General features: G+C 41.8%; 1 protein-coding gene and 1 pseudogene across 1 annotated transcript in view; one reads left to right on the top strand and one right to left on the bottom strand.

Annotated features, from left to right (window-relative positions):
- Ppm1l (protein phosphatase, Mg2+/Mn2+ dependent 1L) overlaps positions 1-19,979 on the top strand; it is a 245,552-nt gene that overhangs the window by 97,809 nt on the left and 127,764 nt on the right. The window lies entirely within an intron of this gene.
- Positions 15,510-19,490, bottom strand: LOC117706750 (NEDD8-activating enzyme E1 catalytic subunit pseudogene; annotated as a pseudogene).

A 19,979-nucleotide genomic window follows, 5' to 3' on the forward strand; every position in this document is an offset into this window, starting at 1 on the left:
AGTGCAGACATTTGGTGTCCGTGGCAGGCTCAGCCACAAACAGGACATCTGACGCGCCATTGGGGAAGGGTGAGGAAAGATGGTAAAAGCCAGAGGTTGGGGAGGGCTGAGCAAGACAGTGTGTTCTGGACCTGACAGGACCACCACAGTTATGGACTGTCAGCAGAAGATTGGTGCAAGACTAATCATTCAACATTCCAGCATGGAGGGGACGAGGCATCTAGCACTGGCTGAGGAGCTGTGGCCAGTTGATCCCTTCTAGGGGAGGAGAGACCATTTTCTTTGGTGACCTGGGCCCTGGTGGGTGGACTGTGTTCTACAGGATTGCCCCACATCTGTGAGAGTATGAACAGCACAAATTGGAGTTGCGGGCTATTAAATAAAGGGAAAAAAATGACATGAAGTTGGGAAGTTAGGAATGCAGGAAGGGCCCTGGAGGAGTCGGGGTAAATATTATCAAAATGCATTGTTTGAAATTCTCAAAGAGTAAATAAAAACAACAGAGGACCATGGGATAAGCATAAAAACCCGAATTCTGCTTTGGTATGCAACTGAAAATTGTTTGGGTATGTTGTTGGTTAGATCAACCAGGTCACATTCTGTGAGTCAGAGATGTTATTGAAATGCCTCTCTTCAAACATGATTTGAAAAAACATCCATAAATAAATAAATAAGACAGACAGATGTGCATGCATATAAAATAAAAACCCAGGCTTCTCCTGCCTTTTGTCCGGTGAGCCATGTGTTTTTTGAACTTTATTTGCTGCTGTCCTTTTCCTGTGAAGACCCTGTTCATTTATATGGCACCACTGTTTACTCTCCCATACCAGTCTTAGCATGGGGAAATGCAAGGAATGGTACCCGACCTTAAAGAGAAAGCTTTTGGAGCACCAGACGGCAGCTGTGAGACAAATAATTGCAGTCTAAGGTAATAAATGCTGTCATAGTGGTGAGACAAAGTTGGTCTTGTGGCCTAAACTCTGTAGCCTAAATTCTCCACCTGTGTGTGTGTGTGTGTGTGTGTGTGTGTGTGTGTGTGTGTGTGTGTTTAGGGGCAGAGGACAACCTTGGGTGTTGTTCCTTAGGAAGTCTATGGTTTTTTTTTTTTTTTTTTTTTTTGAAATGGGATCTGTCATTATTCTGAGGCTCTCCAGGGATCTTCTGGGATCCTCTGTTTCTACCTCCCTGGGATTATAAGCATACAGCATCTTGGCTGTTTGTTTGTTTGTTTTGTTGTTATTGTGGTTTAGCATAGATCTTGGGGATCAAACTCAGATGTTCGTGTTTGTGCAGCAAGCTCTTTCCTGACAGAGTCATCTTTCTAACCCCTGGTTATGTTCTTCTGTGGAATTTTTCCCTCATCGGTCTGCCAGTCTCCCTTTCCGATAACCACACGTGCTGCTTACCTGCTCTTACGTGTGCTCATTCAGATGAAGGAATGCATGGCATTCAGGATGGATGGCAAGTGCTCAAAGCAGTTTTAAATGCAATGAGCTCCCTCCGTCCTTCTGAGATCTTCTTTCCTTTTTAAATTTTTTGAGACTAGGTCTTGCAGTCTAACCCAGGCTGGTCTCAACCTGATGACCTCCTGTTTGAGCAGTCATGTTCTGGGATGGCAGGCCTCTATTACCATGTCCACTGGTACTGTTGTATTGATTATAATGTTTCGTACGGTTACTTAACAAATTATAAAACACTAGTGGCTTAAAATGCCACAAGCTTACTGTTATAGTTTTGCAGATCACACTTCTGAAAATGCCCCTCAAAAGTATAATTGCAATCCTTTTGGAAGCTCTAGCAGAGAATTTATTCCTTGCTTTTCAGCCTTTAGAACCTGCTGGCACTCCTTGGCTCATAGCCTCCTTCAACAATGGCAGTGCTATAGTTTATGTTTCCATTCCACTGAAGTTGATATTCCTTTTGTTTTGTTTTGTTTTGTTTTGTTGAGACACAGTCTTGCTTTATAGGCCAGGCTAGTATCTTATGTAGCCCAGGCTGGACTGCAAGTTGTCATATAGTCCAGGCTTGCAACTAGAAATTTTCTTACTTTAGCCTCCCAAGTACTAGGATTATAGGAGTAGAAATACAAACACAGGCTTATTCCTGTCCTAACATTATAACTCTTGCCTCTGGAGTATTCGGGCCCTGTGCCCACATGGGTGCCTTGGACCCATCTAGATGATTCAGGAAGAGAATTTAAAACCTTTTGCTTTACCACATCTTCTGTATCCTGTCTCTGTGCCGAATCATTTTCACAGGAGTTAGGGACTAGGTTATGGCTTCTATGGGTGTGTTTCTCTTTACTCTGCTTACTCCTGTGATGATGATGATGGTGATGGTGATGGTGATGGTGATGGTGATGGTGATGGTGATGGTGATGGTGATGATGATGGTGATGGAAATGAAGATGATGAAGAAGAGCTCCTATTGGTATTTTACATGCCAAGTGTTTTTAATAGTCTATTTTAAAAGGTAAATATTAAACAAACTTCTTTTGTCCTTGAGCATGTAAAAAAACAAAACAAAACAAAAAACAAAAAACAAAAAGTAGCATCAAGCCGACCTTCCTTACCAAAGTTGAAAATGACTTCCTCATGCAGCTGCCTGGAACCTTCTGGAATGTTTACATTAGCCCCTGTTGATTTAGGCACTGAAAGGCTAGCAAATGCATGTGATCAACTATTATAACTGGCCTGGCAGTGTGACTGTTAGATGATTGGAACAATGGACCCCAATGTTCCAATGGTCCCCAATATCTCCAGAATATTCAGCTCTGGGAGGGAAAAACACTAGTCAGAGGGAAACTCTCTAGGAAGCAGATTTCACAAAGTTCTAACAGCTCCTCAGACCTCTTTACAGGATGATGCTGAAGCCCAGACAAGCATGAGTTGTTAGGGGCGGGGCCACACTGGATTGATTACAAGTGCATATCCCTGGCCTACTGGTTAAACTTAAAATCTCACTTGAGAAGCCCAGAGATGAGGACAGATGGGGGGAGGGGGGTCCCTGGATCTCTCTGGGCCTGCCCCATGTAGTGCATTCAATAAGTCTGTTTCTCCTGCTTCTCACTATTGACTTGGCTTTTAAATGGCTCAGATGACTGTCTGAACCTGGCTTGGGTGACCCTTACATTCTGAGACAATGAAATGTGGGATGGAGAGACACCCGAATAGGTGCATCCAGCCCTAGAGGGAGCTTTGCAGTACTGATAGGCCAGGTGGAAAGAAAATCCAAGGGTCCTTTATTGTTGACCTTAAGGACAGCATCACAAGATTGCCTAGTTTGAAGCCATTTTAGAATCAACACCCTTGGCTGCTGTAGGAATTAGCCTCCTTCAGTTAGTTCTGAGATCCCAATTAGTTATGTCTAATGTGTCCTCTATCAGATTACCAGATTTAAGTAGTACACTTTAGCTAATCTCTCTCTCCATATATGGAGAGAGAGAGAGAGAGCCCGTGGCAATGCTAAACTATCTAAGCAAATAACTCACCCTTTAGAGTCTAAGTTCCTTATCTTTATTTGGGAGATGTTGTGAACAATTAATATGACACTTGATTACCTCTCTCTTTTTTTAAATTCATAGCCACTCAGAGTAACTTTTCTCATTTTGAGACCCAAACAAAAGCCTTCTTTTAGTACCTTTTATGTTCCTTAGAGTCAATTTGCAAATTCATAACAAACTAAGAGGAAAGGCAATCAGCAAATAATATGCAGTTACTGGAAGCTGGTTCTTTTTGAATTTTTAATGAACATTTAAAAGTACCTACAACCTTATAATTGACATAGCAGGAATTTTATTTATTTATTTATTTATTTATTTATTTATTATATAGACTTATTAATACTGATAATGGATACCTATTAATTAGTGGGCACTGGATTCATAATGAATTACTAAACAAATCAGCAATATTAATGTGTATCTTGGTATCTGGAGTTAGTGGAGGACAATTATGTTTTTTCTTAAAAATGTGTGTTTTGGTGTTTTTCTTATACACAGAATTTTCCTTTGCCAGTTCATCTTACTCAGTAAGCTTGTCTTGACTGGAAACAGCTGGTGGATTTTTTTTTTTCTCTTCCTTCTAGACATAAGCTTCACCCTCTCACCCCCCCCCACACCTACCCGGTCATGCTTAGGAAGGTAACTGGCTAAAACTCATCTGAATTTCAGGACAGTAAGCTCCTCTGCTTACTCTCTGTTTTGATAGTATGTAGAATGGCCATGCAGACACACCCGGGCCTTTGATACTGGTGGAGTGGCTCCACATGCTAGTTTTATAAATTAAAAGGCCCCTAAAGCCATTTGCTCAGTCATACCTACTGAAGCCTGTGTCTAGGAAAATAAGACAGAGCTTTACAATATTCTTCGCTTTCTTCAGAAGGTCCATGTTTCATGACATCTGTATATTTACTATAGAATTACTGATCACTACTTAATCATTACTATTTCATATGATAATGATATGTATCATGTAGTATAGGCATGAAAAGCCTTTGAATTTTGAGTTTTTCAGCCTAAGATCGTTTTAAAGTTCTCTTACAAAAAAGGAATGTGAGTTTCGTGATACCATGTTAGTAAGCTGTGGCTAGACTAAACTACCTCTCAAAGTTATAACTCACTCTTTTGGTATTCTAAGTTCCTTGTTTGTGAGATATTCTAAACAATTAATATGACATTTGATTACCTCTTTTTCTGATTCATAGCCACTCAGAGTAACTTTTCTCATTTTGAGACTCAAACAAAAGCCTTCTTTTAGTACCTTTTATGTTCCTTAGAGTCAATTTGCAAATTCATAACAAACTAAGAGGAAAGGCAATCAGCAAATAATATGCAGTTACTGGAAGCTGGTTCTTTTTGAATTTTTAATGAACATTTAAAAGTACCTACAACCTTATAATTGACATAGCAGGAATTTTAAAGTCAGACTCTCATCTGATACTTTGCTCTAAAATCAGGTCTGTAGTTCTGTCTGCATCAGGGCAAATAGACTTGCTAAGTGGTTTTTATATCTATCTTTTTATCTCAGTTTTAAGGGAGCACATACCTAGATGCTCATTTGGGTTTTCTTCCTCCTGTACTGTTAAAGTGCTACTAAAATAGTATTATTCTCCAGATAGGTTTTCTTGGCATTTCTCATTTCTTGACTTTTTCCTTTCCATCTTTCTTCCTTATGAGCTGAATCTAGAAGAAAATGTTGCCATGTGTGTATGTGTGTGTGTGTGTGTGTGTGTATGTGTGTGTATTTCAAAGGCTTTTATATATAAATAAATCAAAATTCAACCTAAGTAGCCTAAACCATTTTACTTCATACTGGATCACATTTTACTCACTGAGGAGAAAGGGCGGGGGTCAGTACAAGAGGATAAAAGAGGAGGCTGGCCTGTGAGTAGGATATAATGATGCACGGTCATTTCATGGCAGCTGAGAAGTATGATCTAAGCTGTGGTACTGAAGAATAGCTTCCTTTGCAGGATATTTGATCACGATATTCATTGATATCTGAACCCTGAGATGGTATACTGGAAAAACCTGTTTCTAGTTGTGGTGAGGCTCAGCCCTTAGCACACACCTTTAATCCCAAACAGTGTAAAGTTAGTTTGTAGAAGGAAGCACCGGAGTTTCAAAGTGATGTCTAATTATTGAGTGGCAGACAAAGTGATGAATCAGAGAAAGAATTGACAGAATAGAATATGCTCAACTCTCCCTAAAAGAGAGGATAGGGAAGCTGCTTGAAGGGCATCACAGAGAGAAGGAGGCACTTTACTGGGACAGTGATAGAGACACAGGTTGCAGAGAGAACACGATAGACACAGGTAAAGAGAACGAGCCATAGAATGAGAAGGAGCCAGAAGATTAAAGCATATTGCCAAAGTTAGCATGAGGCCAAGCAGAGCAATTAGTAAGAAACTGAGAGAAGCCAGATCGAGTCATTCAGCTTGGAGAGGAGTTTGAGCCAGAACATCTGAGTTAAACCAGAAAGACAGAGTTCAGAAAGAACTAGAAAGGATGAGCTTATTCAGCAGCAAGTCCAGAGGCAGAAAACATTCTAGGCCTAGATACAATTGTATGGAGGCTAGAAGCTTCCAGGACCAGGCCTAGGTTAGCACACAGAAGCAGTGAGCCTCAGAGATGACATTACATCAGGTGAATATATGCTACATTTATGGGCTTCCAATTCGAGGAACTTGAGGCACCCTGTTTTAATCCTCGTAACCAAGCCACTGTTGTCAAAGGGTTTCTATTGCTGTGATGAAACACCTCAAAAGAGCAAGTTGGAGAAGAAAGGGTTTTCTTAGCTTATAATTCCATATTACTGTTCATCTTTGAAGAAAATCAGGACAGGAACTCAAACAGAGCAGATACCTGGAGGCAGGAACTCAGATGGATGCAGAGGCTATGGGTGCTGCTCCCTGGCTTGCTCCCCATGGCTTGCTCAGCCTGGTTTTGTATGGAACCCAGGACCACCAGCTTAGGAGAGGTACTAACCTCAATGTGTTGTGCCCTCCCTCAGCAATCACCAATCCAGAAAATGCCCTCTAGGTCTGCTGTCTTAGTTAGGGTTTTATTGCTTTGAAGAGATACTATGACCAAGGCAACTCTTACAAAGGCAAATATTTAAGACAGACTGGCTTATAGTTTTAGAGGTGTGATCCATTAGCATCATTGTGGGAAGCTTGCAGCTTGCAGGCAGATAAGGTGCTGAAGGAAACAAGCATTCTCCATCTTGATCTGAGGTTAGCCAGGAGGAGGCTGTGATCACACTGGCCAGTCTTGAACATTTGTGTGTGTGTATGTGTGTGTGAGTGTATGACCTCAACCTCAAAGCTCCATCTCCACAGTGACATACTTCCTCTAACAAGGCTACACTTTCTCCAATAAGGCCACACCTCCTAATAGTGCCACTTGCCATGGGCCAAGCATGTTCAAACCACCACACCTGCCTACAACCAGATACCATGGGGTCATCTTCTCAGTTGAGGTTTGCTCTTCAGATGACACTGCCCTGTGTCAAGTTGATACAAAACTATCCAGCATAGTGAGCGTGCTTCGTATCTGATACTTTAAAAGGGGATGAGACCAAGATTTTTTGCCTCAACACTGAGAAGGAAGGTCCTGATGTTTATCCCCTGGTAAGGGAGATGTCTGGCATCAGATACAACCTTAGCAATTTCCAGGACTTTGGCTTGTCTTCAAGATTCCCTGCCAAGATTTCAGTGTTTAAGGGAGCCTAAAGATTGAGATGAGAATTCAGGGCCTCACATGAAGTTTGGGAGAATAGGGATTTACTTTATTTTGGTACAAATGCTGTTTTAGGAAAGTGACAAAGCTTAGCCACATATTTCAAAGAGGAGATTTTTGCTTTTTAGTCATGTTGCACCGGTAGTACCATGTTCTCTGTGCTTTGAATCAAACATTTTTAATGATAGTTGATGTTTGCTTTTTCAGAAGAGAGGCTTGCACACAGCACTGAGAAATCACCTGTAGAGCTGGAGACAAACACGGGCCTCACGAAATGGGGTCCCACTTTCTCACAAGTAATGGTGCCTGCAGCTGGTTTATAATGCCATGGCCCTGCTCCCAGTTCTTGGGCCTTACATCTTTTATCTGACTAGTTGCAGACATGTGTTTTGATCAGAAGCCATACAGGGCTTTACACTTGGAATCTGGGCTTCATCTCAGTTGCTTTATTCACGCTTTACCAGGCCTGTCCTTTTTAACATTGCAGCAGGACGCCACCTGCAAACTTGAGCAAGTTACAAACACCAGCAGCAGTGATTGTATTTTAAGGAATTTGATGGCTTTGTGCTGGGCCGCCTTCACAGCTGTTCCAGGCCACCTGTGTGTGCCCGTGATTTCCTCATCAAATAGAACAAAGTACGTGAGAGGCTTTAACAAGCTCATGCTGGTAAAATGTAGACCCGTGGTATGTGGGTCACAGATGCTGTTTCTTCAGCACCAACCAGTAAGTGCATTAACAGGAGTGCTAGGGTAGAGGCTAGACTATAGAATTACAATGTAACAATAGCATAACTATAAACAAGACAGTTCTGCCTCTGCCTTTGTAAAGTTCAAGTTCACATAGCTTGTCCAATTTCCATGTCTGTTCAGCCTGATTTGTAAAAACTTCTAGTGATTAAGGATAGGAAGTATATGTTGAGCACATTTTAAACATTTTTTCAGCTTTGTCCTTTTAATAGTATATATGGTGTTCTGTGTCATATCCAAGTCTCAAATTTTGTTTTTTTTTTTTAAATTATTTATTATTTATTTAATGTATATGAGTACACTGTAGCTGTCTTCAGACATATCAGAATAGGCCATCGGGTCCCATTACAGATGGTTGTGATCCACCATGTGGTTGCTGAGAACTGAACTCAGGACCTCTGGAAGAGCAGTCAGTGCTCTTAACTGCTGAGTCGTCTCTCCAGCCCATCAAATTTTGTTTTCAAGTCCTCAGATCTACTGTATTTCATAAGACCTATTGGTTATATGGTCTGTGATCTCAGAGACACCAGACTAGGAAGAAACAGTGTTAGGATCATTTAAATAGAATTTTAATTTCTTTCTTTTTCTTTTCTTTTCTTTTCTTTTTTTTTTTAAGACAGGGTTTCTCTGTATAGCCTTGGCTATCCTGGAACTCACTCTGTAGACCAGGCTGGCCTCAAACTCAGAAATCCGCCTGCCTCTGCCTCCCAAGTGCTGGGATTAAAGGCGTGTGCCACCACTGCCTGGCTAAATTTTAATTTCTTGATAGTTCTGTCTCTCTCTCTCTCTCTCTCTCTCTCTCTCTCTCTCTCTGTGTGTGTGTGTGTGTGTGTGTGTGTGTGTGTGTGTGAAAATTGATATCATTTTCTGTACTCAAAAGAAAGATGTTAAGCCAGCATGGTAGCATGCATCTATAACCCTAAATTTAGAAGATTGAAGCAGGACAGTCAGAAGTGTAAGGTCATCCATTGCTACAGAGCCATTGTGAAGCCATCTGGGGATATGTAAGATTCTGTGTAAAAATTAATAAGAATAAATGAATAATATTCAAGCAAGTGTACACATGACTGGCTATGGAAATGTTTTGTTCTAAGACAACATTGGAAGAATGTTACATGATTAGATCCCAGAATCCTCCACCTCTACGGCAGGCAAGGAAGGGCTTGGCTTGTCATGTTGGAATCACATGCTGTCCTGACTGCTGGAAGCTCTCAACCACCTGCTATTAACTGAGTCCTTCTTCATGCCCTGTTCTGTACCGGCACCATTTAGGATTGCCTCAGGACAGGGCTAATAGTTTTTCCTAGCACTTCTTGCTGCTCCCTCTAGACCAGGGATGATGCCAAATCTTGTAAGGCAGACCTCAAAGTTGAAGGAGGTGGTAGCAGCAGCTGCAGCTGTAGGAGCAGCAAGGCTCTTGGGTAGGAGGCTGTAGCAGCAGCAGCAGCAGCAGCAGCAGCAGCAACAGCAACTCCCCCTGCTGCTGCTCTGGTCTAGAAAACTCATCCCTTCTTCTTGCAAAAGAATGAAAAAAATGATTGACCCCTAACGGCCTCCAAGAAGGTAACAACACCATACAAGATTGTTTATTTCACAGTCGAGACACCAAGCATAGACGATGGATTGTATTTTTACATTTGAAAAAATATGTCTTCGTATTAAGAGCTCTTGCATCTTGGGGGATGGCCATGGTAGGGCTTAGTGATCACCACTAGTCAGTCAAGAATTGAAGGTGTTACAGTAAGCTAAGACCTAGATGAGGTGGGAACATGACTGTGCCTCTGTGGTCAACAGTGAACTTCAGCAGTTCATGGTTACTCTTTGCTTTTTGTACAGATGGCTTTTAAAACATCGAATTTGAAGCCTTATGATTGTAATTAGCAATTCTGAATTTGACAGTTTTACTTACTGAAGGCCTCCCACATAAGAGAGGTCTTTACTATAATTTTTTAAAAACAGAGTAATTAATAGAGGATTATTTAAATTCCTCTTCTGTAACATTTTACTTAAATGTGGAAGCACAGTTTTAGCCTTTGGCAAATCATGAATTAATAATTCTAAAAAAGCGAGAGTGCCGATGGAAAAGATTTCCCTTTAAATCTTGGTTGAGAAATGGGACTTTCCTAGTCTATTGAGCATGTGTCCATAATTTCCCAGAAATTAAATAGCATGACCCTTTGATTGGATCCAAAAATCTAGATATTTAAATACACAACTTCAAAGCAATTGGCTTGAAATCCAAAGATCCATTTTAGGATGCTTTGAAAATTTTATTCCCTATCCAGTCCAGCTCATGTATGCATATATTCATTTTTATTATTCATTAAATGCATTATATATATATATTCATTTTTAGAGTCTGCTGTTACACCTCTGCAAAAAATTTTTCTTATATTTGGCCCCGCTTGATTGAATCTATTTTGGGTAGGATTTGTTTTTTTTTGTTTGTTTGTTTGTTTGTTTTTGTTTTTCGAGACAGGGTTTCTCTGTGTAGTCCTGGCTGTCCTGGAACTCACTCTGTAGACCAGGCTGGCCTCGAACTCAGAAATCTGCCTGCCTCTGCCTCTGCCTCCCAAGTGCTGGGATTAAAGGCGTGCGCCACCACCGCCCAGCCTTTAGGTAAGATTTGAACTTGAGTAGGAGGAGAATCTAGTTTGGAAGAATCACAAGTCATGTAACAGTAGGACCTGAAAACTAAACCAAAAGCTACTGAAGGGACGTAGCTGAGCTCTTGTGAAGAGCAAGCGTGGAAGGCCTCAGTGTTTTCCCAGAGATCTTCATGCACAGGACGTGTTCCATTCCACATGGGGGCTGTTCTTCACCCTGCTATGTGACAAGGGGTGGCGGGCCATGCTGGTACTCAGCATTGAAGGCACTGGTGGAAGAAGGATCTTTACAACACATTTGGAGGGTGAACTGAGAACTCACTATCTAAAGACTGAATAAACCAACAGTTCTACCCTATTAGATTGCTTGCAGATTTTCTTTTCAGCTGGGCACAACTTGGTCTTTATTTTTCCATGTTGACTGTTGTACAGTTAGGGGACCAGCCAGTTGGGTGAAGTCATTCCTCTCTTCCCCTCCCTCAGCCGCTCCCTTCCTTTGGACCTACCTTTCTATTCTTCTGTGTAACACTCATCAAAAAGGGTCGCAGACTCTTTAACCCTAGCAGGATAGCTTTTGAGTCGGTATGGAATGGTTGCTTCTGGTTCCGACTTGTAACTCCTTCATTTTAGCAGGCTCTGTAGCCCACACAGATGTTTATTTTCTGGTCTCCTCCTCCCCCAAGTTTTCCTTATAATTTTGAGAAGTATTTTACATTCAGTTGTCATTCAAACTCTTCTTTACCTGTGATTCTTGTAGATTCAATAGCAGTGCGAACATGACTGCTGGTTAGAAAGTGACTACCTGGGTGTTTGAGTTGAAGCAACCCTCTCCTCCAGTATGGTTGCTTTCATCTGACCCTTAGTACTGAAGCTTCGTTCTGCGCCATGCACATCTTTTCCCATCATGCTCAGTACAGTCTTCCTAGATTAATAAGTCGTTGCCCAAATTGAGGTGCTCCTTCAGTGTTGAAAGATGATAAGGACTTTTAGTGTGCACTAAAGCCAACAGTCAGTGAGCACTCAGTGACGCAAGACTTGTCTTGGCCATTTGCTGTCAGGCTTAGTGGGCAAATGCTAAAGCATCTTCATTTTAAAGCGGGATATAGGCAGTATATTGATTGCATCTAGATACCCAGAAGAAAAGTCCTTGCATATTATTGATTCAGTTTCCCCCCTGAAATTATATTACTTTTTTTTAAATTTAGAAAATATTTTTTGAGACAGAGTCTCATATACTCCAGGGTGGCCTCAGACTTGACATATAGCTGAGAGTGACTTTGAACTCCTGTCTTGCCTCAGCCTCCCGAATACTGGGTTATAGGCATTAGCTGCCATGCCTGGCCTATTTTTTCTACCCTTTTTTCCAGGGGTTGGAGAGAGAGGGCTCACTGGTTAAGAATAAGACTTTTTCTGAGGATCTGAGTTCAATTTCCAGTACCCACCTTGGGCAGCTCCAGGAATCTGGCAGGCCTGGTCTCCCCGGGCACTGTGCTCCTGTGTACACAATTAAAACTAATGCAGATCTTAAACACTTGGCAAGGACTATCATCACTGTTTATTGAGCTCCTGCCGTGTCCTATCTAGCAGGAACAGGGCATACGGCAGCGAGTGTGACATACCAGCCAAGTCCCCTGATCTCATGAAAGCTATTTTTATCTGACCCTTTGTGCCCACTTACATGACAAGGAGCAGAAGCAGAGTTAATGCTGAGAAGTAGCAACAGAAAAAAAAAAAAGACTGTATCTTAATTTATTCTTGATATAAGAAAATCACTAAATATGCTACTAGTCCACACATTGAATATTTTGTATAAAGGTATTTAGTTGTAGTACTTTGGGATTGTCTGTCAGCATTTGCATTCTAAAATTTATGATGGGTTTACATAGTATCTTTTTATCTTAAGGTGTTGATGTTGGCTAAGGTGATTTTTAAAAAGAAAAGTAGTATGGCATTTCCTTCCACACAGCTACCTTTCCTGTGAGTCTTTACTTCCCACTAATACTTAGTATTCCCTAATGAAGCAAGACAAGAGAGTCTGTTGACAGGGTGCTGTAAGGTGTGGTGGGTATCTGTCCCCCATGTTAGAATTGCCAGTTCTGTCTGGTGAGTGGTTTTTCTGCTATAGTCAGCCATTGTCTGAGACTTCAGATGCTACATGATGAACTGGAAATTAAACCAGCACTTTGATTTTCTTAACTCTAAACAGCTCAAGGCAGATGCTGACTGCCACCTATCCTTCACCCATTATATGAGCCCCATCCCCTGTGAGATGGCAAGCACCCTGTGTTTGTGGGGAGTACCTAGGCTTAGAATTGGACCTTGTTCCACTTGATAAATGTTGCTCTGGAGATGAGTTTGCATTACGGATTGAGGATCTGATTTACAGCCCAGGTTAGAGCCTGCTCACTAACCAGGCTGTGTTATTGTCCTAGGTTGCCAGAAAAATGGTGTCTTTCATAGAAAACTGTCATATTATTTGTTAGCTGTGTGCATCGGACCTTTGCTGGACTGCCAGCCACCAACCATCTGCCTCTCTGGTCTTATTTGAAGTGAAGCCTTTGTTCTGTGAAGTTTTGTGAAAGGCAGGCCTTCTCTAAAGGGGTCACACTGGGATCCTGGAAGTCAGAACTCACATGTGCAGCTTGAGACCTCAGACTGTGAGGACCTGACTCAAAGACAGAGTGACAGACTGTTGTCTGAGTGGTACTGAGATCTGGGGACATGGCTGTTCAGTCACAGCAGTGATGACAAAGGTGTTGGCTCCTCCCAGCCTCCCCCTTCAGCCTTTTACAAGCCTGGTTCACTTCCAGGTCAGCCTTCTACCTTTTTCTTCAGCTTTTAGAGCCCTCAATATATTACAAAAAAAAAAAAAAAAAAAAAAATCCTGGCAAATCAGAAACCCCAACATTGGTCCCATATCCTGTTTGTCTGTAAGTTCTTGCAGTCGGCCTTCACACTCCTTCCTTCATTGAGAGGCAGAGTTTGTGCTCCCAGTCCTGAAGTAGACGTAAATCAGTAGAATGTGCTGGGGGTAGAAATAACATGAGTTACTAGGCTACGCCATACAAGGCAAGCCAAGTCCTCTTGGGACTTATTTTTGTTATGTTTGTTTGTTTTAAATAAGTGTCCCCTAAAGACTCCTGTGTGACAGACTGTTTTGCCATCTGTGACGAGCTGGAAGCTTTAAGAGGCTATGACAGGAAGAAGCCAGGTCACTTAAGCACACAGTGTGTGCTTAAGGGACCATTAGGACCCCAACTTGTTTTGCCACCCACCAATTCTGTAAAGTAAACAGCTTCCTCTGCCATCTCTTCCGTGAGCTGCATCGTCACAGCCCAGCATTGTCATCCGCTCAGCCGGCCCTGGGCTCGAAGCTCTAAAACCATGAGCAAAACTAAAGCTTTGCTTTGAAAACACATTGCATGTAGTTATTTCATAGCGGGAGGGACAGGCTTACCACAGAGCATGCACCTCATCGGAGCTGGCTTTCTTCTTCCAAGTAGGTCTCCAGGATTGAATTCATGTCTCCAGGCATGGTGGCAGGTACCACGGAGACATCTCACTGGCCTCTTCCCATAATATTCAATGTGTCTTAGGTACTTTTTATAACCATGGAAAACTAATAAGAAGTCCCAAGTCCAGGTACTTTGTGTCTGTCATATAGGAGAGATCACAGTTAGAGAATGCCAGAGGAGCCCCAGCTGTTCCAGACCCCAGATGTTTTCCTGGTTTAGGTAACAGGACAGATGTGTGAATAAACAAGCTCTCACGTGATTTCTCAGTTTCAGCTCCAGAGCAGACACAGCTGATGTTGAATGGAACAGACATAAACTGTTTTGAGTCCCTGTCCAGACTGTAGATTCATGAACACAATAAACACTGTCATTATTTTAAGCCGTTTTGGGTTCATTTATTTTTTTGGGGCAATGTACAATTTTATTAATAAATTGTGTTTAACATTTTTAAATACAATTATAGTATAAGTGTTTTAAATTGTGTGTAAAATAGTGATAAGTGTTTTAACATTAATTTTTTTAAAAAACAGCCAGGATTTAAAATTGTGCATATTGGCCTCTGTGGTACTGCAAGTAAACACATGAGAACATTACCAGTTTTCATGCATGAGTATTAAGGTGTAATACTGTTTACTAATTATTATGGACTAGTTAAATCCTGCAGTAGTTAATACACATTTAAATAGCCACAATTATATAAGTAGTAATGAAAAACATCCAGTGTTTGATATACTTTAGATGTCAGGTTGTAATTTGGATTGTTCTTAAAACTTAATTCTTCATTTCCATTCATCAGTACAGTTCTAGACACGTGGACGCTGAAATGCAAGCTGGGGAAATATGTCCTTTGACCACAATAACAAATTTACACAGAAGAGTTTCCCCTGCTTGAATGAGGCAATGCATTTGTTCATCATCTTTCTGTCCGTGCATCGTTGTCCATTCTATTAATGGAACTCTTACCAGCCCTACCTCAAAGTTCAGTCTCCAAGAGGGATTTATAAAGTTAAAGGAGTTATTCTTTATCTATACATCTCTAGCAACAGTAATGCTAAAAATGACATTAAAACATGATATCAGTTGCATTTCTTTTCTTGGGTCTCCCCTCTGCCTTCCCCACACTTCAATCAAATTCCTTAGTATTCATAAACTATATTATTTCTGCGAGTGGCATATTATGTGCAGATTTCTTTTCCTTGAATAAAATGAGGTTTAAATAGCACAGTCTGGTGTGGTAGCATCAGCGACAGCCAGTTCTTGGCCATCAATGAGTCCCAGTTCTCTTAACAACTTGCAGAGATTTGGTCTTCTTTATTCTTCAGTAGATATTACTGACTGATTAAGTGAAGGTGTCCAGTGTTTCCTCTCTACTGTGGCTGTGATAGCAGCTGGAGATTTCATTTACAGAGACGCACTCTTGGTTGGATCATCTAAAACCTCTTGTTTAGTTGACAGGGAATGAATACTGAATGTTTTGAGGAAGCTGATTATAAGTAGGGTGGTTTTCCTGTTTCTCCGCTTCAAATGTGTATGTGTACAGTCCATCTGCATCATTAGATACATAACAGTCTATTAAGGGGAGTGCATGCACCTATGGTTATCTTTAAAGCCTTAGCTGCAGTGGCTGCTTTTGTGGAAGCTGCTGCAGGGATGATTTATGTTACTACCCCTGGAATGAGCCAGCAAGTCTACCTCTTATATGGTTTTAGGACACTTTCTTTCAGACTTTTGGCAAATCCACTGAGTATGTTAAGGGTTATCTCTATCTAATGGAACCTCATCTACAAAAGGCTGCTCTCTAGGCTGCTGCAACATTCTAACATACTCGATACAGTGTTGCAGTGGCCTGGGCAGAGATAAAGTTGTGTATATGGGGAAACTAACCTATGATAGAGAAAGTTCCATGTGCATTTAGAACAGGCAGTCATAAAATCACCTGGGCATTTCCTTTAAAGCCTTCTGTTCCCCACCTAGCAAAGGAACGATGAAGCTTGGATCCAATACACCATCTTCATTATTTAGAGGTGACATTAGCATTTCATTGCTCTGTCTTCTGGCCAGGACAGAGTCCAGGGCACATAAAATAATATGAGATTGTCTGTGGCAAGTGTTGCAAGTGATGCTGAGGCTTGTTGAAATGTGGAACTCTATTGCAGTTAGAAACTCTGTCATTTAGGAACCCTGCAGCAACTTCAGCCTTGGGTCTCTCATCATCTTTAGGCCTAAATAAAAACTGTATTTAGATTAAAGATATCTATAGTGCCCATGTCTATAACATGAATATATCTAAAACCAGACAAGGCCAGACTTTACAGGAGATCACCTACTAAGTTACCAACTCCAATTGTGGGGAGCACAGAAAGCGGCTATCATCCTTGCAGCCATCTTGAGCCATATACCCTGACAAGAGACTTGTTTACAACAGCCTACAACAGCTGAGCACACTCTGATAACATTTTGTTTTAGATACCCAGGATCTTCTCTTTGGTGTGTGAGACTTAAAGGTGTGAGACTTAAAGGCGTGACTTAGAAGTGAGACATATAAAAGGTGAGAGGCAGACAGAAGAAAGCAACTAGGAACTAGACACTTGGACTAGGTACTTAAAACTTGAGACAGACACTTGAACTAGAACTTGTAACTTGGATCTTGGAAAAAGAACTTGGAACTTGGAACTGGGAAAGAGACTAGCAACTTGGAACTAGAATTAGGACTTGAGACTTATTACAGCAGGAACTGGAATTATGACTTGAGACTTGGGACTTGGAGAGAAGAAGAGAGACTGAAGAATAAACTGGATTGAATCACACTCTGTCTGGTCTCCATTCTTCACGTCCATCCTCTCTCTTTTGCTGAACCCGATCCACGGACTGGAGCAGCTTGGGACAGTGTGGGCTCTGACAATTTAGTCCCCAAGGCTTTTGGCAGTGTAGGTTCCAACATTGACATTTTGGCCCCCAAGTGTGGGGCAGAGCGGTTTTCAACATCCAATGACTACAACTTCACATGTATCTAATAAAAACTGAAATGATTCAGTGCTTGTTTCAAAATCAGGGTGTATGTGGGGTCCCAATCACCCAAGAAACTTCTTTCCATGGTTCCAGTGGCCTTCTCAGTCTCCAGTTGTTGGGAGCCGACTTTTAGCAGAAAGCAGCTATCAGCTTTGCAGCCATCTTGAGCCACAAACCCTGATGTGAGACTTGTTTTTCAACAGCCTACAACAGCTGAAGCACACTTTGATATCCAACATATTTTGTTTTGCTGTTTACTGCCCCCAGCTGCAAGGCGCACGTGGTATCCACGCCTGTAAGGCTTACGTCATATCAACACCTGCAAGGCACGCAGTATTCACGCGCCTACAAGGCACGTGGCAAAAGCCTATAAATACCCCAGATTTCCCTTCAATAAACGAGACTTGATCAGAACCTCTGTCTTGTCTCCATTCTTCCCGTCTCTTCCCCTTTATCCTCTCTCTCTCTCTCTCTCTCTCTCTCTCTCTCTCTCTCTCTCTCTCTCTCTCTCTCTGTGTGTGTGTGTGTGTGTGTGTGTGTTTTATAGGCTGTGGGTCAGTTAGTCCAACTCCATGCCAGGCTCTATGCCAAGTGTTTAATGAGAAGGCCTACATGTGCCTGGCTTCCTCTGCTCCCTACAATGTAAGACTGTTGGGGGCCGACTTTTAGCAGAAAGCGGCTATCAGCTTTGCAGCCATCTTGAGCCATATACCCTGACATGAGATTTAAATTACAATAGCCTACAACAGCTGAGAACACTCTGATAATCTTGGTTTAGATACCTTGAGATTAAAGGTGTGTGAGATTAAAGGTGTGTGACTTAAGAAGTATAGAGATCAGGGTTAGAGACAAGACCTAAGGGCATGATTAAAGGTGTAACTTAGAGGCGTGGCTTAGAAGTAAGACATATAAAATGCAGAGGCAGACAGTAGGATTCAGACATTTGGGAGACACAGCAGAGAGAAGACATTAGGGAGACCATAGAAGACAGAACTAGAGATCAGAGAATATAGACGGAGATCAGAGACTATAGAGGGATCATCAGAGACGAATCTCAGACATTAGGTAGAATCTGCCGTCACCCTCGCTCTTGCTGAACCCCCTGACCTAAAGACCGGAGCGGCAGCTTGGGCCGGGATACAGTGGCCGCCCAAACGTGGGTCGGCCCGGGCCTCAACATTTTGCTCAGGCCGAAACATATTTTGGCCACCCCAACGTGGGACTAGTGCAGTCCTCAACATAAGACTTGCCTGGGTCATGTAGTTAGTGTCTGGGATTCAAATACAGGACTAAGGGTCAATCCAGGGTCTTCTGTTTGTAATGCCCATGTTGTATATGCGTAATGGCTGAGTGAGGTTTCTTCATTTGTCTTCTTGCTTCCCTCTTTCCTGACACTCTGTTTTTTTGTTTTTGTTTATTTTGTTGTTGTTGTTTTTTAAGCATTCTCTACAGGAAATATCCCTTTCCACATTCATTTTCACTTGGAAAGGACACATTTTCTATACCTCCTATTTGCCATGAAGCCTAGTCCTGTGTATTATTAAAGTGTATTGTTTACCCTGTTAGGGAAAGTGTGAAAACCTAAGTTGTTTGATTGGTGACATTTACTATTATTAAAACTTGTTTAGTATGTGTAAGTGTGTATATATGGTGCACATATGTGTGTATGCATATTCACATTTATGTCGGTGTATTCATGTATGTTTATGTGCTTGTAGAGACTTGAAATTTGCACCAGGAACCTGCCTAATTACTCCTTGTTTTACTTATTAAGGCAAATGCCCTTGAATCCAAAGCTTGTGAATACAGCTTGCCTGGCTAGCCAGCTTTAAGTGCTGGGATTACAGGCAGTCTGCTATACCTATCCATCATTTTACCTGGTTTTGAGGGATTTGGTCTGGCCCTCGGCACTGGCAGAGCATCTTCCCAGCTCTGAAGTGGTTGGAAGTGTGTACATTGTACCCAAAGGACACAAAATAATTTTAATACCAATTGTTGGGTGTTTAACATTCTTGCTTTCAGTACATCTTATTTAAATGATTTGTAAAAGTAGCTTAAGAGTTTGAGGCCTTCTGAGGGAAGAATGTGGTCCATTCTGGTTTTGAGTATGTTGATGGCGCGTGTTCTCTGTTACACTTGCTAGCATGGAATGAGGGCGAGCTGTGCTGGCCTCGGGTGGATTGAGAACAGGAAGCTTGTATTGGTACTTAGTGAGACCCTGATTACTTCAGGGTTTCGTATGTGCATCATGCTCCATTTCAGCAGCTTAGATGATTTATAGCCGAACATTGGCAAATAAAATGTGAGGAGAATTCAATCTCTCTGCCTCTCTCACCCGAGCCCGAAGCTGTTCTCCGAAAGTGCTCTGAACATTACTGCAGACGCTGTGTTATTCCTCTATGCAGGTACCACTGAATCCTTTATTTAGATGAATTGATTTCCTAGCAAACAGCAGGGCCTCTGAAAAATTGGCAAGCCTGCATCAAGTTACGAGAAGTCCACTTAATGCAGAGGTCTATGTGGGCACCACTAGAGTGGCTGGAGCACCATGTTGGAGGGTGCGGTCCCATTTTCCTTATTGACACAGACGAGAATGAGGAAAGACTTCAGAGTAGTTTTGAGTGTAGCAGCCTGAGCCTGGCCACGACAAAAAGCCACTGCTATTTTTGTATGGTTCAGGAATGACTTCTGTACTGAGGCAAGCAATCGTATAGTGTGAGTGCTGCAGAGGAAAGGTGTGGTTTTGCTAATTGACCACAGAGGAGGGTACCACTGCCACTTTCTAGAATGTGTAGCTTTGCAGGAACCTGTACAGAGACAAATCCTTACTTCTTTTTTTGCCAGTCTGAAATTTTTTATTTC

This window comes from Arvicanthis niloticus, chromosome 4 (assembly GCF_011762505.2).
Source record: "Arvicanthis niloticus isolate mArvNil1 chromosome 4, mArvNil1.pat.X, whole genome shotgun sequence".
Classification (NCBI taxonomy): domain Eukaryota; kingdom Metazoa; phylum Chordata; class Mammalia; order Rodentia; family Muridae; genus Arvicanthis; species Arvicanthis niloticus.